This window comes from Trichechus manatus, unplaced genomic scaffold (genome assembly GCF_000243295.1).
Source record: "Trichechus manatus latirostris isolate Lorelei unplaced genomic scaffold, TriManLat1.0 scaffold00081, whole genome shotgun sequence".
NCBI classification, from domain to species: domain Eukaryota; kingdom Metazoa; phylum Chordata; class Mammalia; order Sirenia; family Trichechidae; genus Trichechus; species Trichechus manatus.
In genome coordinates this window covers 1,891,378-1,918,568 of record NW_004444017.1, presented here as the reverse complement: position 1 = coordinate 1,918,568, position 27,191 = coordinate 1,891,378, and the positions used below count along the sequence as shown (strand labels likewise).

Below are 27,191 nucleotides of genomic sequence, written 5' to 3'. Positions count from 1 at the left end.
CTTTACCATTTGCTAAGAACTGCATTGCAGGAATAAGGGAAGCAAAGGCATGCCCCCCTGAAGGCTACAATCTTCAATTCCCTCCATTCCTTATTTCTTAACACACCAAAACTACAGGCTTTCAGGCAGCTAACAGACACATGAAGAAATGATTGCAGTCTTTAGCCATTAGAAAAATGCAAAGCAAAACTACAGTGAAATACCGTCTCACCTGACAATATTGGTACTAATCTAAAAACAGAAAATAACAAATGTTGGAGAGGTTGTAGGGAGATTGGAACTCTTATGCACTGCTGGTGGAAATGTAAAATGGTACAACTACTGTGGAAAACGATATGGTGCCTCCTTAAAAAGCTAGAAATAGAAATACCATATTATCCAGCAACCCTACTCCTAGGAATATATCCTAGAGAAATAAGAGCTGTCACATGAATAGACATACGCACACCCATGTTCACTGCAGCGTTATTCAGAATAGCAAGAAGATGGAAACAACCTAAGTGCCCATCAACAGATGAATGAATTAACAAACTGGTACAAACACACAATGGAATACTATGCAATGATAAAGAACAATGATGGATCCTTGAAACATCTCACAACATGGATGAATCTGGAGGGCATTAGGCTGACAGAAATAAGTTAATCACAAAAGGACAAATATTGTATGAAACCACTACTATAAAAACCCAAAAAAAGTTTACACACAGGAAAAAATTTTGTTGGTTTTTTTCCAACAAAAAATCTTTGATGATTACAAAGGAGGGGAGGGCTGAGAAGGGGAAAACACTAGACGGTAGACAAGTGTTAACTTTGGTGAAGGGAAAGACAACACACAATATAGGAGAAGTCAGCACAAATAGACCAAAGAAAAGTCATAGAAGCTTCCTAGACACAGCCAAACACCTTGAGGGACTGAGTCACTGGGGCTGAAGCTGGGGACAAGGGCCTGGGATGAGGGCTGGGGACCACGGTCTCGGCGGACATCTAGGTCAATTGGCATAACATTTATAAAGAAAATGTTCTACAGCCCACTTTGGGAGTAGCATCTGGGGTCTTAAAAGCTTGCTAGTGGCCATCTAAGATACATCTATTGGTCCCATCATGTTTTGAGCAAAGGAGAATGAAGATAATCACAGACACAAGGAAGATAGTAGTCCAAAGGACTAATGGACCATGTGAACTGCAGCCTCCATCAGCCTGACCCCAGAAGAACTGGGTGGTGCCCAGCTATCACGACTGACCACTCTGACAGGGATCACAGTAGAGGCTCCTGGACAGAGAGGAGAAAAATGTAGAACAAAATTCCAATTCACAAAACAAGGCCAGACTTACTGGTCTGACAGAGACTGGAGGGACCCCTGAGACTCTGGCCCCCAGACACCTTGCTAACTCAGAACTGAAGCCACTCCCAAAGCCCACCTTTCAGCCAAAGATTAGACAGGACTATAAAACAAACAATAACACACATGAGGAATGTTCTTCTTAGTTCAATCAAGTATATGAGACGAAATGGGCAACACCTGCCCAAAAGCAAGATGGGAAGGCAGGAAGGGACAGGAAAACTGGACAAAGGGACATGGAGAACCCTGGATGGAAAGGGAAAGAAGGAGAGTGCTGACACATTGCAGGGATTGCAACCAATGTCATAAAACAATTTGTGTATAAATTTTTGAATGAAAAACTAATTTACACTGCGAACTTTCACCTAAAACACACACAAAATCTACAGGCTTTTTTTTAAATATACAGATAAAACTTAAGAATTCCTCTGAGAATTTCCTTCTAGTCAGCTGAGGAGATGAAATTTCATGATGCACAGGTGGAGAAGGGATCATGATGTGCATGGAAGGGGCAATCTCATGATACTCAGTACAGTAAGGGATCTTGGGACCTACTGGTTAGCAACTTCACAAAGCTGAACTTGAAAGAAGTCTGACAAAACACTGAGGATCTGTCATTATGTTGAGATTTAGCTTTTTCTATAGGGCAGATTATATGCTGATTGTTACAGGGACTGATTTCTTCATGAGGGCATTTAACTTGGTGAGGGGAAGGTGATCAAAGGAGACTTACTTTAGGAAATACATCTGAGCTCCCTGGAAGAATTATTGGAGTTGTCCATGTGTGAGTCTGGGCAGGTAGGTTGGCAATAGATGGAGAGGATCTGGCCATTCTAGGAAGAGGGAACAGCAGGTACAGAGTCCAGGAAGCCAAGAGCATAGCACATTCAGAGGACACAGAAAGGGCTGTAGGACTGGAACAGTATTTGAGGAGGGAAGAAGCCTGAGAAGGAGCCTGGGGTAGGCAGGGGTCAGATCGTGATGGAGGGTGGATTCTAAGCTTTGATAATGAATTTGGACTTAATCTGGAAGAAGAATTGGGAGCTATTGAAGATTCTTATGCAACACGAGCTGATAGTGTGTTTTCAGAAGAACATTCTGGCCCTAACATGGGGAATGGATTGGAGGAGGGCAAGACAAGAGGCAGGAGATCAGATAGGAGGCTGTTGCAGTAAAGCAGGAGAAAAAAACAGTTGCTGTTGAGTAGATTCTGACTCATGGCCACCCTACGTGTGTCTGAAAATAACTGTGCTCCATAAGAGTTTTCAATGGCTGATTCTTTGGAAGTAGATCACCAGGTCTTTCTACTGATGCTCCTCCGGGTGGACTCAAACTGCCAACCTTTTGGTTAGTAGCCAAGCCCATTAACTATTTGCACCACCTAGGGACTCTAAAGTAGGAGAAGACACCTTAATTGCAGTGGGAAAAGTGGAGAGAGAGCCTAGGCGAAGGGCTCAGGAGGATGAGGAACAAATACTACATATGACTGTGTGAACTGCCAAGCACTATGCAAATATTTTGCAATAAGTCATATTTTCAAGTATCCACTAAAAATGTGAGAAGTGAGTACCCTTCCCTGGGGACATAAAAGCTCTGATGGAAGCAAGGCTGATCTGAGTTCTCCACAAGGAAGATTTTCCTGCCTGTAGAAGTGGTTAGATGCCAAAACAGAAAGCGACATCTTAAGAACTAAATAGATCGTTTTTGCTCTTATCTAGGTGCAGTCTTACTCAGAGGCAGGGGAATGGCTTGAATGAAACCTAAAGCAGGCTTCTATCTTGAAGGTTCTCATTTTTTACTGCTTCCTTGAGAATTACTAGGGCGCTGTGCAGAATGGTATCTGCCAAATTGTTAAAGACTCTAGTAGGTCCAGCTTACACCGCTTACTAATTCAGCTTCCTTGGGCTTTGGAGGGCTCAGCTTCCTTCTGAGGTAGAGCAGGGCAGAGTGGGCGATTCATGTAGGGGGTTATCTTACAGCCAGGGCAGAGAGGGTCTAGAATCAAGCCTGGGAAGTTGAGGAAATACCCCTTTCCACCGTGTGCCCTAGGGCTCTCCGCTGCGTGGTATGGGACTGAGAGTGGGGCTCCAGTACTGATTCCCAGCTGCTCTGTCGCTGTAGTTTCCAGACCTTTTTTTTGCATAGTCTCTCTTGTAAATTTGTTAATGGATTAATTTATTCATTCATGCATTCAACAAATATTTATTGAATACCCACTCAGTGCCAGGCACAATTCTAGGAGCTGGGAATATAGTAGTGAAGACCCAGACACAGTGTCTGAATTTATGGAACTTTCATTTTATGGGGAACACAGACAATAGACAAATATGTGAAATATTATCAGGTAGTAACAAGAATTCTGAAAAATAACAAAGCAGGTAAGTGAATAGAATGTGATGGAGGTGGGGGTGTATTGTAGGTAGCATAGTCTGAAAATGTTACATTTGAATAAAAATATGAATTAAGTGAAAGAATGAAACATTTAAATATATGGAGGAACAGCTGGTGCAAAGTGTTGACTAGGGCAGCATATAGTTGTTTTATCTAATCTGATAATTTATGTTTTTTAATAGAGGTGTTTAAAACATTTACATTTAATGTGACTATTGATATTGCTGAGTTTAAACCTACCATCTGTAGGTTTATGATTTTCATTAAATCTGGATAATTTTCAGCCATCATTCTAACATTTCTTTAGATAATTTTTTCTGTCTCCTCTTCAATTACATGTATATTAGGTCACTTGAAGTTTTGTCACAGCTCACTGACGCTCTGTTCAATTTTTTTTGTCTTTTGTTCTTTCTGTGTTTTATTTTGGATAGTTTTTATTGCAATGTATTAAGCTTACTAGTTTTTCTTCTGCAATATCTTATCTGTTGTTAATCTCATCTAGTATATTTTCCACCCCAGACATTATAGTTTTTATCTCCAGAAGTTCAATTTTTAAGATAACTTCCATGTCTATTTAACATGCTCAATATTTCCCCTAGCTTCTTGATCATATGAAATACAATTATAATAATTATTTTAATTATTTTAAAGTCCTAATTCCATCATATGTCATTTCTGGGTTGATTTTATGTGATTGATTTTTTTCCCTCATTATTGCTAATTTTTTCCTGCTTCTTTGCAAGCCTGGTAATTTTTGACTGGATGACAGGCATTGTGAATTTTACTTTATTGGTGCTGGATACTTTTGGATATTTGGTATTCCTCAGCTTTATTCTGGGATGCAGGTAAATTACTTGAACAGTTTAATCCTTTCAGGTCTTGCTTTTAAGATTTGTTTGGTGTATCAGAGCAATCTTTAGGGATAATTTTCAACTATGGATGGGAAAAATATAAATTGCTCTTTTTGAGTACTCATGAATTATGAGATTTTCTACTCTAATGGGAGGTGGAGGAAAAAATTATTTCTGAGCCTATGTAAGCACCAGAGATTAGTCCCTCTATCCTTTCAGTAGTTCTTTTCTCAGTCTCAGCTAGTTTCTTCACATGCATGTTTTGATCAGTCTCAGCTGAAGACTTGAGGAGGACTCTCTATAAATTTCCAAAGCCCCCACTCTGTATAGTTTTCTTCTGTCTGGAACTCTGCCTTGCAAAATCTAGCTGTCTCCAGAGCCCCACCTTTATTTCTTCCACTAAGAGAGATTGCTGGTTTCTACCTGGGTTTCCCTCCTCACACTGTAGCCTCGGTATCTTTCCAGGTAATAAGCCAGGACAATCATAGGGTTTACCTTGTTTGTTGCCATCTCTCGTGGGTCATATTTTTTTATTGACTGATGTTCAATGGAGCCTTTGTGGTGCAGTGGTTAAAAGTGCAGCTACTAACAGAAAGGTAGGCAGTTTGAATCCACTAGCTGCTCCTTGGAAACCATATGGGGCAGTCCTACTCTGTCCCATGGGGTTGCCATGAGTTGGAGTAGACTTGACAGCAGTGGGTTTGGTTTTGGTTTGGTTGTTCAGTATCTTGAAAACTGTTATTTCATACAGCTTTTTAGTTGATCATTTGAATTGCCTGCAGGTGCTTAAGAAAATTCAGATTTCTGGAATCTATTATTGGCTAATTGAGGCCACCCTTGGAATACACCTAGATATTGCTAGATGGCTTACATTATTCCCTTGCTAGCTGAAATGCCAGTATTTTCAGTAAATGCTTGTATTAGGAGCTCTGATTGAAGGAGTCAGTCATTTCCACTAAGAGTCTGGATAGAAATTTATTTGGAGTAAATGGGTTTGTTGGAATTAGAAGAATAGTGTCTAGAGGAGTCCATGGAAATCAGATGAGAATCTAGACTAAGTTGGTGTGGCTATGGTCTTGACCACCAGTGACTCGTGATTCCTTTCTGATTTGAACATGACATTAGTCTTATTTCTCCAGCCACCAGCTTAGTGGACAAAAGATGGGGCCTGGGGCTCTGTGAGGGGTCATCTCTTGGCAGAATTAGTCATTTGGCCTCTCTGAATCACGGTGTTATTACCTGTAATGCTGCCCTTGCACTACTTGGGTGTCAAGAGATTGCTGGAAAAATGTTTAACACATTCACTTGAACCTGTACTTGAAGCCACTTCTATTCTATATGGATGGATTCGTGGGTGCTTAGTAAATGCATTCTATGTTTGCAAGATATTTTCTTCTCCTGGAAATCCAGGAGACAAGACATTCTCAGTAAAGACATTTGGAGGACTGTTGAACTCTGCGAAGGGTGTTGAGTATTATTAGGATCCTGATGATTACTCTTCTCAGTTTTGTCTTTCTTCCTGCCATCTCTCTGCTCTCTCAAGGGGAATGAAGGATCTCTGATTGTATGGTGGGAAGGAGTCTTCTTCATTCCACTTTCATAACGTATTTATGAAGGGCAGCATTGACACAGTAAAAGTATAAGGACACTGCAATCAACACGTCTTTATTGACTACCCAGCTCTGTGCCAAGTATTAAGGGGAAACAAAGACATATAAAATCTTATTACTAGCCTGAATGAATCTACATTTTGGTTATAGAAGTAACACCTACAAATGTTAACCAAACTAGATAGTGCTTTGGACCAGCATATGCCATAGGGGTTCGGAATAGGAGCAGGAGGGACCTAGGTGTCAGGGACTGGAGAAGATGACTGACTTTTAATGATGGCCACATTCCTGAAAACATCAATTCCACAATACTCAGACAGCTCAGAGTTAAGAGGTGGAAAAACTGAAGCCTAGAGAGCAGACAATGTGGAGGGTGAGGAGCTAGGGTCAAGCAGTCAGCAAAACAGAACTCTAAGCGCAGCCAAAGCCACTGTACCCAGTGCCAATGAAGGACACAGAGAGCATCCAAAAATAGCAGCATGGCATAGAGTCAGATTGTGAGAGCTGAAAGTCTCTTACTCCTGTAACACACTTTAGAATTTCCCCTGAATATTTACACACAAAGAACATTTCAATCATCACAATAGCCAGTAGGTAGGACAGATAATTATTGCCATTTGAAAGAAGAAGAAACCAAGGGTAGGAGAGGTTAAATGACTTGTGGTGGTATAAACGGTAAATATACTTGGCTGTGGTTCGAGTTCACCCAGAGGCACCTTGGAAGAAAGGCCTGGTGACCTACTGCTGAAAAATCAGCCATTGAAAACTCTGTGGAGCACAGCTCTACTATGACACTCACGGGTCGCCATGAGTTAGAATTGACTCAGCAGCAACTGGTTAAACTGGTTTATAGTGCCATGAACAAGGGAGGACAGAACCAAGACCAGAACTCACGGGTGCTCTACCTGTATGGCTATGAAGTGGAGATGGAAAGATTCCTCCACCTGACACTCTTTACCTCCACTGACAGACCCAAACTTGGGATAAAGAGAGCCATGAGCCCCTCTCAGATTACTTGATTCCAACCTTGGACCAAGACTTAGTCTAACTCAGGGCAAGGTGAGGGTGTGCGAAGAGATTGGCTGTGTCTTTCTGCACACTTGCTCATAAAGGAAAGTAGAGAGGAAAGCCAAGTGTTCAGTAACTTCCTTTAATCAAAGGAAAGAGGCTCCTGTTGCCTTGGGGTGGGGGAAGAGGGAGGAAGGGGAGGGGAACACGTGGGGAAGTCTGCTGTTTAAGCCCATTAAGGAGGAAGAGCCAGGAGCCAAGCATCCAATTAACCTGACATCTCTTGCAGCCAAAATATCTGAGGATATAAGAAGGGAATTTAATATGTGGAGGCTTGGGATAAAAGTGACTAATAGTTGGAAAACAGCCCCAGTTTATTTAAAAAATCGGTCAGACCCAACAAATCCAATAGATTCCTTCCCAGCAGTTAACTGATCCAGGAGACCGAGGGAATGCCGTATGGGTGCAATGCCATTTTGGTTTGAAGCCGGCATTACTGTTGTGCCACAAAGAGCCAGCCAGGGGCTGATAGAAAGTGCCAGGACACAGTGCACCTTGCTGAGGGCTGCCTTGGAGTTGAGCCACATGATGACCCTGATAGGAAAAGCAAGTTAGGGACTGGCCCAAGGTCACAGAGCCTGAAGTTGGCAGAGCCCATGCCCAATCCTGACTCTTCTGAGCTTTAGAGCTTAGGCTCTTTCTTTCCTTCTTTCTCTCTCTCTCTTTCTTTCCTTTCTTCTTTCCGTCCCTCCCTGTCTCTCTCCCTCCTTCCTTCCTTCCTTCTTTCTTTCTCTCTTTCATTGGGGTAAATATGTATGTATGTATGTATATGTGTGTGTGTGTATATATATATATATATATATGTAAAACATTTGCCATTTTCAACATTTCTACATATACAGGTCAGTGATATAAATCACATTTATCATGTTGTACAGCCATCACCACTATCCACTTCCAAATCTGTCCATCATCTTTAACAGAAACTCAATGTCCCCTAAGCAATAACTGCCCCTTTCCCCTCTCTCTCCCTCTTGGTAACCACTAATAAACTTTAGACTCTGCAGATCTGCCAGTTCTAGGTATTTCATATAAATGGGGTCATACAACATCTGTCCTTTTGTGTCTGAGTTATTTCACTCAGCATGATGTTTTCAAGCTTTATGTTGTAGCATGTATCAGGACTTCATTTTGCTTTATGGCTGAGTAGAGCTTAAGTGCTTTCTGTCACCTTTGGCTTCTTCTCTTCAAGCTGTCTTTGGTCCAGCTCTGACGTTATCTGGGAATCTCAGGAACACTGAGACAGAGCCAGGCTGGTATCCAAGGGCTTTGTCCAGAGCCTAGGGTGTCAGGGAAGAATGGAGAAAGCAGGTAGTCATCCTCAGCACTGTCTGGACCAGGGACTCATAGGCATCACCTGGGAAGCCTGTTAAACATGCAGATTGCCAAGTCTCACCCCCACACGCTCTGATTCCATTGGTCTGGAGTGGGGCCTGGGATCCTGCAGTTTTGAAACCACCCCAAGGTAGTTGACAGAGATTGTAATACAGAAACACTGTTCTAAATCAGAGTTTCCCAGATTTTTTTCCTCAGGACATTTATTTCCAGAAATGTTTATAGATCTCTCAGGAAAAAAGCGTGCCACAGTTATAAATTTGGTAGCATCAGCACCATGGTTTCCTCTTGGAGAGCCACAGTTCATTTTAGCAAATTAAAGGCTTAAAAATCTTGTAATTAAGAAATCTCTTTAATTTATTTGCCCATGCTTACCTGCCCTTGGAGCCCCTTTTCTAGGAGTACCTATTCTGTGGAATGTTGTTGTGTGCCGTCAAGTTGATTCCGACTCATAGTGACCCTATATGACAGAGTAGAGCTGCCACACAGGGTTTTCTAGGCTGTAATCTTTATGGGAGCAGATCGCCAGGTCTTTTCTCCCATGGAGCTGCTGGTGAGTTCAAACCACCGATCTTTGGGTTAGCAGCCAAGTACTTAACCATTATACTCTGTGGTAAATACAACTCTAGACCAGTGGTTTTCAAACTGTATGATGCATCAGAATCACCTGGAGGGCTTGTTAAAACACAGATTGCTGGGTCCCACCCCAGAGTTTCTGAGTCAGTGGCTTTGGGTGAATCTCAAGAATTTGCATTTCTAACAAGTTCCCAGAAGATGCTGATGCTGGTGGTCAAGGACCATGATTTGAGAACTACGGCCCCAGATCCTTCTGCAAGCCCTGGCTCAGCCAGTGATCCTGGGAGGCCTCTCTGGTGGCATCCTCTGTGCAGTGCACCAGGAAGAGCTGTTGTGGCGGGGGGAGCAGTGAGAGAAGGAGATCCAGGAAACAAGCCACGGAGGAGGCTTGAAACTCAGGTAATAAAACAGTATATGAGGATGGTCCTCCATGGACTTTTTCCGATGCTAGAGTTATAGTCACAGACCCTGTAAAACAGAAGGGTCCAAATAGGTGACAGCAGCTGATACTCAGTGGCATGCATCAGCGGCTGGCCTTGCCCTTACTCTTAGTGCTAGGAAAAGGGGATCTAGAGAGTATCTGAGACTGTGCCTTTAAGAAGCCAACTCTAGTGAGGGTCCTGAGGGTGACTATTAGGGAATGACTCAGAGCACACAGGGCAGTCCTGCAGGACCATGTGCAAGAATACAGCACCGTCTTGCAGGACCAGCAGGATTTACACCCTTTTCCCCGCTCCTGAGACTTCTGGGGTTTCTGACTCCTGGATAAGAAACAGTGGGCTAGGGCTGTCTGCACTAGCTCAGTACTTCCATTCTGAGGGAGGCTGACTTCAGGATTGCTTTGCTGGGACCCATCTTTCAGCCCAGATGATAGGAAACATGGATGCAGGAGAGTGATTATAAGGGTGGAACCAGGGCCCTCTTTGGCCAAAGGAAGAGTTATGGTGTGATCTTAGGAGACAGAAGAGGTCCCAGTACCCAACCAAGCTCTTCCTTGCTTTGCTGTTGCCCGACATTTCTTCAATAGAATGTTCTCCTTTTGTGTTAAGCCCTGGTACCCAACTAAAGGCAGACAGATGGGCCTGGAAGACCTCACTCTGTATGTGGTTGTCAGTCACATGGACCACAGTGTAAAGCACAATCTTATGAGTAAACAATGGGGATGAAGAAAGAGTTTAACGAGTGTCTGAGGGTGACATGGGGTGGGAGTAGGTGGGAAGATGGGAGTGGTGAAGGTAGCTGGGAAAAAAAGGTGTGAGGCCTGGGTTGGAAGTCCCCCTCTTCCCACCTCCTCCTCTCACCCCATCCTCTGCTTCCCTTGGTCCTGCCGCCTTCCCTGCAGGCCTCTTTGTCTCCCTCCATAGGACCTCCAGGCTGGGCAGGCTGCTGCTGAGGACAGACAACTCAGGTTAGGAAAAGCTCTTTGACATTTGGAGAGCAGAGCAGAATTTGGCTTCTTTACTAGAGCCTCTTGTTTTCAGGAGAATCATTTTTACAGCTTGGGCTGGTGCCAGGAAGAGCCATTTATAGCCCAGATGGGCTTGGGTTGGCTTCAGCTATTTGGTGCAGCAGCACCGACTTCTGTCTGCCCTAGGCCACCTATCTCCCCCCCCATTCCTACCCTGTTCCCTATATATCTCTATCACCTCCACTTTCCTTCCTTAAAGCCTCTTTCTCCTCTCCCTCACCACCCCTTCCCTATTTTCTTGGAGGTTCCAGTTCTAGTTCCATCTCTGACTTGCCCATGTAAACCTAGACAAATTCCTTTCCTTATATAGGCCTCAGTTTCTCCAACTGCAAACCAGAGCCTACTGTCTGCTCTCTTTTAAACTCACTCACCTTGGAGAAGTGCCAAGACAAGCCTACCTCCATTGAGGCACTTTCCTCTATTTAGTTGTTGCTGGTTGACCCTTTTTCTCCTCCAGGGCTGGTTTTCCTGCCTGGGCCAGCTTTGCCCTCCATTTCCAAGTGTAAGACCTGTACCTAGTTAAGCTTGTTTGGGCTGAACATTGTTGTTAAGAGCACAGGCTTTAAAGTCAAACAGGTATTGGTCTGCTTTCTGGCTCGGTCACTTCCTAGCTCTGGGCTCTGGAAAATGATAGCTTTTTTTTTTTTTTAATTGTGCTTTAAGTGAAAGTTTACAGTGCAAGTCAGTTTCTCATACAAAAATTTATACACACGTTGTTATGTGACCCTAGTTGCTTCTCCCTACAATGTGACAGCACACTCCTCCCTTCCACCCCAGATTTCCTGTGTCCATTCAACCAGCTCCTGTCCTTTTTTGCCTTCTCATCTCGCCTCTGGACAGAAGCCACAGATTTAGTCTCGTGTATCTACTTGAGATAAGGAGCACACTCTTACGAGTATCATTTTATGTCTTACAGTCCAGTCTAATCTTTGTCCGAAGAGTTGGCTTTGGGAGTGGTTTTAGTCTGGGGGCCATGTCTTCTGGGGTCCCTCCAGTCTCAGTCAGACTATTAAGTCTGGTCTTTTTACTAGAATTTGAGTTCTGCACCCCACTTTTCTCCTGCTCCCTCAGGGACTCTCTGTTGTGTTCCCTGTCAGGGCGGTCATTGGTGGTAGCTGGGCACCATCTAGTTCTTGTGGTCTCAGGCTGATGGAGTCTCTGGTTTGTGTGGCCCTTTCTGTCTCTTAGGCTAATATTTTCCTTGTGTCCTTGGTGTTCTTCATTCTCCAGGTGGATTGGGACCAATTGATGCATCTTAGATGGCCACTTACTAGCTTTTATGACCCCAGAAACCATTCACCAAAGTGAGATACAGAACACTTTCTTAATATACTTTGATATGCCAATTGACCTAGATGTCCCCTGAAAGCATGGTCCCCAGACCCCGCCTCTGCTACTCTGTCCCTCGAAGTGTTTGGTCATATTCAGGAAACTTCTTAGCTTTTGGTTTAGTCCAATTGTGCTGACTTCCCCTGTAGTGTGTGTTGTCCTTCCCTTCACCTAAGATAATTCTCGTCTACTATCTAGTTACTGAAAACCCCTCGCCCTCCCTCCCCACCCTCATAACCATCAAAGAATGTTTTCTTCCATTTAAACCTTTTCTTGAGTTCTTATAATAGTGGTCTCATACAATATTTGTCCTTTTGTGACTAATTTCACTCAGCATAAAGCTTTCCAGATTCATCCACGTTATGAGATGTTTTGCAGATTCATCATTGTTCTTTATAGTTGTGTAGTATTCCATTGTGAGAATATACCATAATTTGTTTATCCATTCGTCCATTGATGGGCACCTAGGTTGTTTCCATCTTTTTGCTATTCTGAGCAGTGCTGCAATGAACATGGGTGTGCATATATCTATTTGTGTGACGGCTCTTATTTCTCTTGGATATATTCCAAGGAGCGGGATTGCTGGATCGTGTGGTACTTCTATTTCTAGCTTTTTAAGGAAGTGCCAAATCGATTTCCAAAGTGGTTGTACCATTTTATATTCCCACTAGCAGTGTATAAGTGTTCCAGTCTCTCCACAACCTCTCTGACATATTTTGTGTTTTTTGGATAACTGCTAGCCTTGCTGGTGGGGTGAGATGGTATCTCTTCGTAGTTTTGATTTGCATTTCTCTAATGGCTAATGATTATGAGCATTTCCTCATGTATCTGTTAGCTGCCTGAATGTTTTCTTTGGTGAAGTGCCTGTTCATATCCTTTGCCCATTTTCTAATTGGGTTATTTGTCTTTCTGTTGTTGAGGTTTTGCAGTATCTTGTAGATTTTAGAGATTAGACGTTGATCGGATTTGTCATAGTCAAAAATTTTTTCCCAGTCTGTAGATTGTCTTTTCACTCTTTTGGTGTAGTCTTTTGATGAGTGTAAGTGTTTGATTTTTAGGAGCTCCCAGTTATCTAGTTTCTCTTCTGGTGTTTGTGCATTGTTACTTATGGTTTGTATTCTGTTTATGCCATGTATTAGGGCTCCTAGCATTGTCCCTATTTTTTTTTCCATGATCTTTATCGTTTTAGATTTTATATTTAGGTCTTTGATCCATTTTGAGTTAGTTTTTTTGCAAGGTGTGAGGTATGGGTCTTGTTTCAGTTTTTTGCAGATGGATATCCAGTTATGCCAGCACCATTTGTTAAAGAGACTGTCTTTTCCCCAGTTAATGGACTTTGGGCCTTTGTCAAATATCAGCTGCCCATAGGTGGATGAATTTATGTCTGGATTCTCAATTCTGTTCCATTGGTCTATGTATCTGTTGTTGTACCAGTACCAGGCTGTTTTGACTACCGTGGCGGTATAAAAGTTTCTAAAATCAGGTAGTGTGAGGCCTCCCACTTTGTTCTTCTTCTTGAGTCATGCTTTATTTTTCTGGGGCCTCTTCCCTTTCCATATGAAGTTGGTGATTTGTTTCTCCACCTCATTAAAAAATGCCGTTGGAATTTGGATTGGGATTACATTGTATCTGTAGATCGCTTTGGGTAGAACTGACATTTTCACAATGTTGAGTCTTCCTATCCATGAGTGAGGTATGTTTTTCCACTTATGTAGGTCTCTTTTAGTCTTCTTGCAGTAGTGTCTTGTAGTTTTCATTGTATAGGTCTTTTACACCTCAGGTTAGATTTATTCCTAAGTATTTTATCTTCTTAGGGGCTATTGTAAATGGTATTGATTTGATGATTTTCTCTTTGAAGTTCTCTTTGTTGGAGTAGAGGAATCCAACTGATTTTTGTATGTTTATCCTGTATTCTGACACTTTGCTGAAATCTTCTATTAGTTCCACTAATTTTCTTGTGGATTCTTTGGGGTTTTCTGTGTATAAGATCTTATCATCTGCAAATAGAGATACTTTGACTTCTTCCTTACCAATGTGGATGCCATTTATTTCTTTTTCTAGCCTAATTGCTCTGGCTAGGACCTCCAGCACAGTGTTGAATAAGAGCGGTGATAAAGGGCATCTTTGTCTGGTTCCCTTTCTCAAGGGGAATGCTTTCAAAGTCTCTCCATTTAGGATGATGTTGGCTGTTGGCTTTGTATAAATGCCCTTAATTATGTTGAGGAATTTCCCTTCTACCCCTATTTTGCTGAGAGTTGTTATCATGAATGGGTGTTGGACTTTGTCAAATGCCTTTTCTGTATCAATCGATAAGATCATGTGTTTCTTGTCTTTTGTTTTATTAACGTGATGGATTACATTGATTATTTTTTTAATGCTGAAGCATCCCTGCATACCTGGTATAAATCCCACTTGATCATGGTGAATTATTTTTTTGGTATGTTGTTGAATTCTATTGGCTAGAATTTTGTTGAGAATTTTTGCATCTATGTTCATGAGGGATATTCATCTGTAATTTTCTTTTTTTGTGGTATCTTTACCTGGTTTTGGTATCAGGGTTATGCTGGCTTCATAGAAAGAGTTTGGGATTATTCCATCCTTTTCTATGCTCTGAAATACCTTTAGTAGTAGTGGTGTTAACTCTTCTCTGAAAGTTTGGTAGAATTCTCCAGTGAAACCATTTGGGCCAGGGCTTTTTTTTTGTTGGGAGTTTTAAAATTACCTTTCCGATCTGTTCTTTTGTTATAGGTTTATTTAGTTGTTCTACCTCTGTTGTGTTAGTTTAAGTAGATAGTGAGTTTCTAGAAATTTGTCCATTTTCTCTAGGTTTTCAAATTTGTTAGAGTACAGTTTTTCATAGTATTCTGTTATGATTCTTTTAATTTCAGTTGGGTCTGTTGTGATATCATGCATTGCATTTCTTATACGGGTTAATTTGCTTCCTCTCCTGTTTTTCTTTTGTCAGTTTTGCCAATGGTTATCAATTTTGTTGATCTTTGCAAAGAACCAGATTTTGGTCTCGTTAACTCTTTCAATTGTTTTTCTATTTCATTTAATTCGCTGTAATTTTTATTATTTGCTTTCTTCTGCAGCCCGAGAGCTTCTTTTGCTGCTCTCTTTGTATTTGTTTGAGTTGAAGGGTTAATATTTTTATTTTGGCTCTTTCTTCTTTTTGAATATGTGCATTTATTGCTGTAAATTGACCTCTGAGCACTGCTTTTGCTGTTTCCCAAAGGTTCTGGTAGGATGTGTTTTCATTCTCATTTGATTCTATGAATTTCTTTATTCCATCGTCTATTGCTTCTATAACCCAGTAGTTTTCGGGAGAAGCATTGTTCAGTTTTCATGCATTTGATTTTTTTTCCTTGCTTTTTCTGTTATTGATTTCTACTTTTACGGCTTCAAGCTCAGAAAAGATGCTTTGTAATATTTCAATGCTTTGGATTCTGTTAAGACTTGCTTTATGGCCTAATATGTGGTCTATTCTGGAGAGTTTTCTATGTGCGTTGGAAAAGAAAGTATACTTGGCTGCTGTTGGGTGGTGTGTTCTGAATATGTCTGTGAGATCAAGTTGGTCGATTGTGGCATTTAGATCTTCTGTGTCTTTATTGAGCTTCTTTCTGTATGTTCTGTCCTTCACTGAAAGTAGTGTGTTAAAGTCACCTACTATTATTGTGGAGCTGTTTATCTCTGTTTTCAATGCTGTTAGAGTTTGTTTTATGTATTTTGGAGCCCTGTTGTTGCGTACGTAAATATTTATTATGATTATGTCCTCCTGGCATATTGACCCTTTAATCATTATATAGTGTCCTTCCTTATCCTTTGTGGTGGATTTTACTTTAAAGTCTATTTTGTCAGAGATTAATATTGCCACTCCTGCTCTTTTTTGAGTGTTGTTTACTTGATATATATTTTTCCATCCTTTGAGTTTTAGTTTGTTTGTGTCTTTAAGTGTAAGATGTATCTCTTGTAGGCAGCATATAGATGGATCATGTTTTTTTTTAATCCATTCTGCCACTCTCTGTTTCTTTATTGGTGCATTTAGTCCCTTTACATTCAGCCTAATTATTGACAGGTATGAGTTTAGTGTTGTCATTTTGATGTCTTTTTTTGTGTACTGTTGACAGTTTCCGTGTTCCATTTAATTTTCTGTGCTGAGTTGTTTCTCTTTATGTATTTTCTTTTGATCTTTTTCATTGTTGTTGATTTTGTATTTGCTGAGTCTCTATCTTTTTCTTGTTTTTTATTTTGATGTGTAAGATTGTTAGTTGCCTTTGTGGTTACCCTAATATTTACCCCTATTTTTTTAAGTTTAAACCAACCTCGTATTTCTTTATATCGCCTTGACTTCCTTTCCATATCAAAGATCGTTGACATTTTTTAGTCCCTCTTTTTTGTTTTGATGCTTTCATCTTTTATGTATTGATGTCTCTGTTTTCCTCTTTTCAGTATCTTAGCTTTGATTTATTTTTGTGACTTCCCTATCTGGGTTGAAATCTGGTTGCTCTGTCCTGTGTTCTACTCTTGAGTTGTTATCTGATGTTGTTGATTTTCTAACCGGAGGACTCCCTTTAGTATTTGTTGTAATTTTGATTTGTTTTTTGCAAATTCCCTAAACTTCTGTTTATCTGGAAATGCCCTAATTCACCATCATATTTGAGAGACAGTTTTGCTGAATGTATAATTCTTGGCTGGGAATTTTTTCCCCTCAAGGCTTTATATATGTCATCCCATTGCCTTCTTGCCTGCATGGTTTCTGCTGAGTAGTCCAAATTTAGTCTTATTGACTCTGCTTTGTATAATAATTTTTCATTTATCCCTAGCTGCTCTTAAAATTCTTTATCTTTGGTTTTGGCAAGTTTGATTATAATATGTCTTGGTGACTTTCTTTTGGGATCTACCTTGCATGAGGTTTGATGAGCATCTTGGATAGGTATCTTCTCATCTTTCACGGTATCAGGGAAATTTTCTGCCAACAAATCTTCAACAGTTCTCTCTGCATTTTCTATTATCCCCCTGTGTTCCGGTACTCCAACCTCTCATAGGTTATTCCTCTTGATATAGACCCACATAATTCATAGGGATTCTTCATTTTTTTAAATTCTTTTATCTGATTTTCCCTCAGATAGGTTGGTGTCAAGTGCTTTATCTTCAGTCTCACTATTTCTGACTTCCATTGCCTCAATTCTGCTCCTACGACTTTTTATTGCATTGTCTAATTCTGAAATTTTATCATTAATCTTCTGGATTTCTGTTTGCTGTCTGTCTATGGATTCTTGTAGCCTGTGAAATTTGTCACTATGCTCTTCTATAATCTTCTAAATTCCTCTATTGCTTTGTCTGTGTGTTCCTTGGCTTATTCTGTGTTGACAGCTTTTTTTGAGCTTCAGTGTCCTCATCAGTAAATTTTGGTGCCTCAGAGAGTTATTATGAGGATTTCATAGACGATGTTTGTAAAGTGCTTAGCACAGTGCCTGGCACACAGTGATCCCGCAATCGATATTGGGTATCATCATCATCATCATTTGGACTCATTGTCAAGGGGTAAATACTCTCTTCCTGAGTCTCCACCGCTGCCTGTGGAACTCCTACCTATCTGTCCTAGACTGCTCAAATGCCCGCTCCCGCAGGAAGCTGTCTTCCTCTCTGTCCATACCCTTTATCTTATCTTAACATTTAGTGGGGCCCAGGCCTGTTCGTCCCAATGGAATGGAGTAGGCTAGGAAGATTGCGGATTATTTATTAGGGAGACAAACTATACTGATGGTTCCCTGGAAACAGCCAGGCCTGGAGGCAGATTACAGTGTCTGAATGGTCTTTACCCACAGTTGGCATTAAGAGTAGAAGACATTCTTTAAACCTTAAACCAAAAATATCCCCTGAAGTCTTCTTAAAACCAAACAATAGTTTAGCGTAACTAGTAAAGAATGTCTGTCTTGAGCATCGTACTCCTTTAAGATCTACCTATATGGGATCAAATTGACAAGAGTAACTCAAAAGATTAGGTAGGAAACTTAGTGGGCAGTGAGTTTATGTTAAAGAGGGAGGAACAATTCAGAAAAGGGTGAGAATGGTTGCACAACTTGAAGAATGTAATCAATGTCACTGAATTGTACATGTAGAAATTACTGAATTGGTATATGTTCTGCTGCATATATTCTCAACAACAGCAAAATAAATAAAATTTAAAAAAAATAGAGAGAGAGAAGAAGACAGAGACACAAATCCTAATTGAAAGGTGATTCTCAGCAGACCAGGAAAGCAGACAACACTGGGAGACTTCAATGAATAGCAGCAGCCAGAGCTGGGGCCCTTGGGAGGAGGTGTGGCAAGAGCAGGGCAGGGCCCAATCAGTACAGTGAGGCACAAGGCCTCCTACCAGGACAAAGCTGGAGGCACTGGGGCAGAAATAGTTCTCAGAGCCAGGACCCCAGGACAGAGCAGGCAGGGCTGGAGCTCCCGGATGATTGGCCACAAGTCTCACACTGTAGGGCTAGAGGGACTGGTAATGGCCAGTGGGAAGGCACTTGGGCACAGGGAATAGTTGGAGCTGTGGTGGCCACAGCTGTGGGGAGACTATGGTGCTGAGATTGGGAATCCATCTGCTTCTCACCCCCAGTGTCATTCTGAATCCTTTTGCTGACTTCTCAGCCAAACTATGCAGATTTTTAATGTTTGAAGGCTGCCTTCACCCAGAGCCTCTGGGTGTCCAGTGAGGCCTGTGGAGGAGTAGGGGCTTCTGACTTTGTACATGAGACTACCACCATCCCCCATGTCCTGTCCCCCTATGTTCCTGAGTCTTTCTAGGGCCATAGGTACGGAGAGATGAGCCAGAGGCCAGGCTTTCAGAACGATTTTCAAGGTTATCAGCAATAGCTTCCAGATGCACATCTTTGTGCACAGCTTCTTCCTGGATAGATGAAGTCCTGAGGGCCCAGTCCAGGCTGGATGGGGATTAACTTTGCTTTGGAACCCTTGCTTGGACTGAGTGCAATGTTGGAGTTATTGCTGCTCAGAGGAGGGGCAGGCACAGAACTGAAGGAGTGAGGACATGTTCTTCCCACTTCATTGTCTCCCTGTCCCCAAGCCTCTCTCCCTGCGTTCCCTCATGCCTCCAAAGTGTGGTCCTCAGAGGAGGATGCCTTCAGCTTCTCTCCCTGGCCTACTCCTCACTCCCCTCTACATCCCTCCCCCTGGGGTCTCTCCACATGAACCCCTTTAGCCTCCCCTCCATGCAGATGGCTCCCAACTCTAGAAGTATGGGCTTATACTCCCTTTTCTTTTTCAGTATCATTATTTAAGTAGTACATGTTAATGGCATATGTTTTTAAAAATATAGATAAGCAAAAGAGAGAAAAGAATAATTGTTCACAACCCAACACCCTGTGACAATCACTGCCAATTCTAGTACCTTCCCTTGAGTCTCCCCTCTTCACATATGCAGGCAGGAATATGCTTCCATTTTTAAAAATGGGATTGCACTCTCTATTCTTCTCTTAATTGTCCTCCTCAACTAACAATTCAACATGATCATATTTCTGTGTTATAAACACTCTTACATAACATTAGTAATGGCTGCATAACATTCTTTTCTATGGATGGACTGTAGTTTATTTAGCCAATTTCGTTTTGTGGAGCACCTAGGTTGACTATGATTTTTTGCCATTATAAACAGCACTGTCATGCAACTCTACATATTTATGATTATCCATGATTCTTTCCTTATTGATAAATTCCAAAAAAATGGAAGTACAGGATTAAAGGATATTAACAGCTTCAGTGCATTTTTACCGAACTGCCTTCCAAAAGTTTCTACCTATTTACATTCCCACTAGAAGTGTATGAGGAGTCCCTAGGTGGTACAAACTGTTAAGCGTTTGGCTACTAACCAAAAGGTTAGAGGTTCGAATCTGTCCAGAGGTGCCTGGGAAGAAAGAAGGGCTGGCCCTCTACTTCTGAAAAATCAGACACTGAAAACCTTATGGAGCACAGTTCTGCTTTGAACACAGAGGACTCGTCATGAGTTGGAATTGACTTGACGGCAGCCTCTTTGGTTTTTGAGAAGTGTATGAAAGTACCTATTTTTCTGCAGCCCTTACTAATGCACAATTTTAGTAGTTTTTTGATGGGAGAATGGTTTACTTGATATTTATAAACAATAAGTTCTAGTTTTAATCTGAATTTATTTGATTTCTGGTGAGGTTAAATGTTCTTGCTGCATGCTAATTTGCCATTTATATTTATTCTCATGTGAATTGACTATAAGATCCTTTGCCCAGTGTTAAATTGGGGTGGTGTTCATCTTTTTCTTATTGGTTTGTAAGAGCTCTTTCTATATTAAGGACATTAACCTTTGTCTACCATATACATTAGAAATGTATTTCTCAGTTTATCTTTTGCCTTTCAATTTTGTTTGCCTTTGTTATTGATTGGGATTGCATATTGTCTGCTTGCCTGACATTTTTTCTTATATGACTCAATAACATTTAAAACCCAACACATCAAAATTGAAATTCATTATTTTCCTCCACCCCAACCTGTTCTTCCTGCTGACTTGCTTATTTTTGTTAATGCCACCACCATTTTCCTAGTCACCCAGACTTGAAACGTTGAAGTCATCTTTGATTCCAACTTCTCTATTTTCCCCTATGTTCCATTAGTTGCCAACTCCTATAGCTTCTATTTCATCCATTTCTCTGGCAGGCAGCCCCTCAAATACAGCAGTAGTTCAGGTTCTCATTATTTCTTGACTGGACTTTGAAAATAGCCTAAAAAATTCATAACATGTCTCCCCAGTGCCAGTCCCTCCATCCTTACTCCTCCTTGCCCCCTTCTGTCCACTGTTACCATATTAATCTTCCTAAAGTAGAGCTCAAACATAGAGCTCCCAGGTTAAAAGCCTGCAATAGCTCCCCATTATCTTTTGTATTTAATTACAACCTCTTGTTGTTAGGTGCACAACAGAACAAAACACTGCCTGGTCCTGCGCCATCCTCACAATCCTTGTTATGTTTGAGCCCATGGTTGCAGCCACTGTATCAATCCATCTCGTTGAGGGTCTTCCTCTTTTTCACTGACCCTCTACTTTACCAAGCATGACATCCTTCTCCAGGGACTGGTCCCTCCTGATAACATGTCTAAAGTACATGAGACAAAGTTTCACCATCCTCGCTTCTAAGGAGCATTCTGGTTGTACTTCTTCCAAGACAGATTTGTTCATTCTTCTGGCAGTCTATGATATATTCAACATTCTTTGCCAACACCATAATTCAAAGGCATCAGTTCCTCTTCAGTCCTCCTTACTCATAGTCCAGCTTTCGCATGCATATGATATGATTGAAAATACTGCGGTGTCATGGATTGAATTATGTCCCCACAAAAATGTGTGTATCAATTTGGCTGGGCCATGATTTCCAGTATTGTGTGGTTGTCCTCCATTTTGTGATTGTAATTTTATGTTAAAGAGGATCAGGGTGGGATTGTAACACCCTTACTAAGGTCACATCCTTGATCCAATGTAAAGGGAGTTTCCCTGGGGTGTGGCCTGCATCACCTTTTATCGTACAAGAGATAAAAGAAAGGGAAGCAAGCAGAGAACTGGGGACCTCTTACCACCAAGAAAGAAGCACTGGGAGCAGAGTGCGTCCTTTGGACTTCAGATTCCTGTGCAGAGAAACTCCTAGTCTGGAGGAACATTGATAAGAAGGCCAACAGAGAGAGAAAGACTTCCCCTGGAGCTGACACCCTGAATCTGGACTTCTGGCCTACTTTATGAGAGGAAATAAACTTCTCTTTGTTAAAGCCATCCACTTGTGGTATTTCTGTTATAGCAGCACTAGATACCTAAGACATGTGGCTTGGGTCAGGTGCACCTTAGTCCTCAAAGTGACATCTTTGCTTTTTAACACTTTCAAGGGGTCTTTTGCAGCAGATTTGCCAATGCAATATGTTGTTTGATTTCTTGACTATTGCTTCCATGGGCGTTGATTGTGAATCCAAGTAAAATGAAATCCTTGACAACTTCAAACTTTTCTCCATTTATCATAATGTTTCTTATTTGTCTAGTTGTGAGGATTTTTGCTTTCTTTATGTTGAGGTGTAATCCTTACTGAAGACTGTAGTCTATGATCGTCAGTGAAGATAGCCCTCATTCCACATCCTCTTCTGAATCTGACTTGAATTTCTGGCATTTTCCTGTTGATGTATTGCTGCAACTATTTTTGAATTATCTTCAGCAAAATTTTAATTGCATGTGATGTTAATGATATTGTTTGATGATTTCCACATTTTGTTGGATCATCTTTCTTTGGAATGGGCACAAATATGGATCTTTTCCACTCTGTTGCCAGGTAGCTGTCTTCCAAATGTCTTGGCATAGATGAATGAGCACCTCCAACTCTGCATCCATTTGTTGAAACATCTCAATTGGTATTCCTTCAATTCATGGGGTCTTGTTTTTTGCCTATGCCTTCAGTGCTGCTTGGATTTCTTCCTTCAATACCATTGGTTTTTGATCACATGCTTCTTCCTGAAATGGATGAACATTGACCAATTCTTTTTTGTACAGTGATTTTGTGTATTCCTTCCATCTTCTTTTGCATCATTCAATATTTTGCCCATAGAATCCATCAATAGTGCAACTTGAGGCTTGAATTTTTTCTTCAGTTCTTTCAGCTTGAGAAATGCTGAGCATGTTCTTCCTTTTTGGTTTTCTAACTCTAGGTCTTTGCATATTTCATTATAGTACTTTACTTTGTCTTCTCAAGCCACCCTTTGAAATAGTCTGTTCAGCTCTTTTACACCATCATTTCTTCCTTTTGCTTTAGCTGCTCTATGTTTAAGAGCAAATTTCAGAGTCTCTTCTGACATCCATTTTGGTCTTTTCTATCTTTCCTGTCTTTTTAATGACCTCTTGCTTTCTTCATGAATGATGTCCTTGATGTTATCCCATAACTCATCTGGTCTTCGGTCCTTAGTGTTCAATGCATCAAATCTATTCTTGAAATGGTTTCTAAATTCAGGTGGGATATACTGTAGGTTGTACTTTGGCTTTCGTGGACTTGTTCTAATTTTCTTCAGCTTCAACTTGAACTTGCTTATGAGCAATTGATGGTCTATTCTGCAGTTGGCCCATGGTCTTGTTCTGACTGATGGTATTGAGCTTGTCCATTGTCTCTTTCCATAGATGTAGTCAATTTGATTCCTCTGTATTCCATCTGGTGAGGTCTACATGTATAGTCACCATTTATGTTGTTGAAAAAAGGTATTTGCAATGAATAAGTCACTGGTCTTGCAAAATTCTATCATATGATCTCCAGTGTCATTTTTACCACCAAGGCCATATTTTCCAACTACTGATTCATCTTTGTTTCTAACTTTCGAATTCCAATCACCAGTAATTTTCAATGCAACTTGATTTCATGTTTGATCAATTTCAGACTGCAGAAGTTGGTCAAAATCTTCAATTTCTTTATCTTTGGCATTAGAGGTTGGTGCGTAAATTTGAATAATAGTTGTGTTAATTGGTCTTCCTTGTAGGTGTAGGGATATTATCCTATCACTGACAGCATGGTACTTCAGGATAGATCTTGAAATGTTCTTTTTGATGATGAATGTGATACCATTCCTCTTCATTTTGTCATTCCCGGCATAGTAGATCATGTGATTATCTGATTCACAATGGCCAACACAAGTCCATTTCAGCTCACTAATGCCTAGGATATTGATCTTCAAACATTCCATTTCATTTTTGGCAACTTCCATTTTTCCTAGATTCATAATTCATACATTCCACATTCCGATTATGAATGGATGTTTGCAGGTGTTTCTTCTCATTTTGAGTTGTGCCACATCAGCAAATGAAGGTACCAAAAGCTTTACTCTATCTACGTCATTAAGGTCGACTCTATTCAGAAAAGGCAGCTCTTCCACAGTTGTATTTTGACTGCTTCCAACCTGAGGGGCTCATCTTCCAGCACTATATCAGACAATGCTCTGCTGCTATTCATAAGATTTTCACTGGCTAATTTTTTTAGAAGTAGATTGCCAGGCCCTTCTTCCTAGTCTGTCTTAATCTGGAAGTTTTGCTGAAACCTGTCCACCATGGGTGACCCTGATGGTATTTGAAATACCTGTGGCATAGCTTCCAGCATCACAGCAATATGCAAGCCACCACAGTATGACAAACTGACAGTGGTGGTATAATCTCTTAGCCTGGCCATAATTTCCATTCAACTATATCTCCCACTATCTCAGCCAAGCTGTCCCCGAACAAGCTCACAGCTTTCCTGCTCCTTTAAGCTCCTTAAAACTGTCCCCTCCTACTGGAATTCCTTCTCAGCATCTCCACCTACCAAAGTCCATTCCAAAAAGCTCCCCACCTCACCCCAACTCCCAGCTATCCCAGGGTTTCCTGACTCCTAATTGAAGTGCATTCTCCTGTCCTTGAACTTCTCTTGCAGAGCAAGCCTCACTCCATTATATAGCAGACTGCTTAAGGGTCTTATTCTCCTACTAGGAGGCAGAGTTCTTGAGGGCAGGGTTCCTACACATCTTTGTTTCTTTTATAGGACACACACGGTGACTTGCTAGGGTAGTTGTGCAGTATTTGTGGAATTAAGAACAACATTCCAGGCAACTGAATGTCCAGGGATCATGGTCACTGCTGCTTCCTACCTTCTTCCAGCCTCCTGGGAGAGGGCACACTTGTAAGCCAATAAACCAAAACCAGGTACCATTGAGTCATTTCCGACTCATGGTGACCCCATGTGTGTCAGAGTAGAATTGTGCTCCATAGGGTTTTCAGTGGCTGATTTTTCAGAAGCAAATAGCTAGGCCTTTCTTCAGAGGTGGCTCTGGGTGGACTCGAACCTCCAACCTTTTGGATAGCAACTGAAGCTATTAACCGTTTGCACCACCAGTCCCCTCTGCAGGAGGCTTAGCTGGACGGAGAGCCCACTGGGACCAGGGATTGGGCCACAGTCATCTCTTTATTACCATTACCTGTGGTTATTGAAGCCAATGAGCCACCAAATCCATTCATCTGTTTATGCTCTTTGCCTCATGAATGCAGTGCCTGGCACATGGTAGACACTCTGTAAGATGGCTGTTGGGGAAAGACTCTCAGGGAGCCTCATGGAGAAGGGGGACTTGGAATCAGAGTTGAATGGCAACTAAGGGGTGCTGGTGGCTCCTGCCACCTTGACTGTGCGTGATGGCTAGACCAGCTTAATATATTTAAATAGAATCAATATTGGGGTCAGCTTCATCCACGGAGCATTCTTCAGGTTTAGAGGTGACTCTGCAGCCTGCACAGGAGTGTGCAATTGACACAGTCTATTTTTAGCCTCCTGGAGACCGTGACCAACATCCCAAGCCGAGGGTGGGCACACCCGCTGCATTCTAATGAGGCAGCCCTACTTGCCTCTGCCAGCCAGCCTGGGATCTAGCCGACCTGAAATCTGATGTTGCTAAACTGGGAAGTCTGTTTATTTCCCAGAGGCAGTAGCCTAGATATACCAGGGAAATGGGACCATCACACTCCCCCCAGCTCTCTCCCCTTCAGCCCCAGCCCCATGACAGCCTCGGGGGTGGGTGGGGTGGGGGGGCGTGCTCATAGGATGATGGAGGAGATGGAATCACTTGGTCTTCTTGATCTTGCTCTGTCCTAGGAGCCCCCTTGTTTTCCTTGCTGGAAAGGAGATAGTAAGTCTGAGCTGACCCAGCTCACAGATGAGAAAATTTAGGCATAGAACAGGAACACAATGTATGTAATCTAATAATAATAATAAGAAGAAAAATAGACAACTTACTATGTGTCACTCAGCGTTCTAAACTCTTTACATATACTAAGTCATCCAAGCCTCATGACAACTCTATCAGGTAGGTTTTATTATGATCTGTATCTTATAGAGGAGGGAAACGAGACACAATGATTTCCCAAGGTCACACAGCCAACAAGTGGCAGGGCTGGGTTTGAAGAATGGCCTCAGGGTTTGCACTCTTAATCACTTTGTCATCTGCCTCTCAATATATATTTTAATTTTACTAGAACCAAAATAGGGTCTAGGAGCCCTGATTCCCAGCCCCAGAGGACCTGCTCCTGGATTGCTGCTTCTCTCTTGCTCTTTTAAATTCTGCCCCATTTTGAGACTTTTCTGTGCCTTGTATGTCTGGATTTCCTACACTCCAGGGAGACGAGGCTCTGCTCCTGCAGAACTATGCTTCTGCAGCGGGATTTGAGCTTCTGGGCACAAGTTGCAGTTGTGCCCCTGATTTGCCTCATGATTTAGGGCAAGTGGCTTAACCTCTCTAAGCATCCCTCTCCTTCTCCCTTTCTCCCTTTAGCCTGTGGAGGAGGATGCCGGTTGGTGATGGGGAGTGACAGTGGGTTTTAGAGCTGGACTGGATGTCAGGACTGGGGAGCCCATAAACAGCAGTAATTGACAGTGCTCAGGCAGGAGGTCGGCCACCAGGCTGAGCATTCACAGTGCTAAAGTTCAGGGTAAAATGTGAATCAGAAACTGAGGGAGGTGGGAGGGCAAGAGAACAGATGTGGGACACCAGAACCAAAGAGACCCACACTAATTTAGCCAGATGCTGCCTGTTGGGCAGGAAGGAGCCCACAGGCCTGATCTTCGTAAGTATGCAGGTGTGACTTGTAATTTATTTTAGTTTAACAAACCCTTCCTATACACCAGTCTCTTTTCTAAGCATTTTACAAATACTAACTTGCCTAATCCTCAGGACAACTTCTAGGAGGTGAGGACTATTTTATTCCCATTTTAGAGGTGGGAAAACTGAGCCACCGAGAGGTGACTAACTTTGCCCAAGATCATGTAGCTAGTAAATGGCAGAGCTGGGATTCAAGCCTAGGCAGTTGGGCTCTGGAGTCTATACTCTTAGCCACTGTGTGTTATGCCATGCTTTGCTATGCATCTTTCCCTGTATAAAGTGTTCACCATTTGCCTCTGAAGAAAGGTATTATTATTCCCGTTTTATAGATCTAGAAACTGAGGTTTAGATCAGTTCAGTTCACACACCCAGTAGGAGATGAAAATGGGTTGAATGCAGGTCTGCGTGGGTCCTCAGTACCATGCTGCCTCTGCAAATCTCAGCCATCAGTCTGACTTGATGGGCTTGAAAGGGCTTCAGGAATAGCTGCTGTGGCTGATTGGAGCTGGGCTCAGGGAGGGGGAGGAAAGGGGAGTGAAATCTCAGA

The 27,191-nt window shown here is 41.8% G+C and overlaps 1 protein-coding gene across 1 annotated transcript in view; it reads left to right on the top strand.

The window, feature by feature from the left end:
- PRMT8 (protein arginine methyltransferase 8) overlaps window positions 1-27,191 on the top strand; it is a 113,114-nt gene that overhangs the window by 22,137 nt on the left and 63,786 nt on the right. The window lies entirely within an intron of this gene.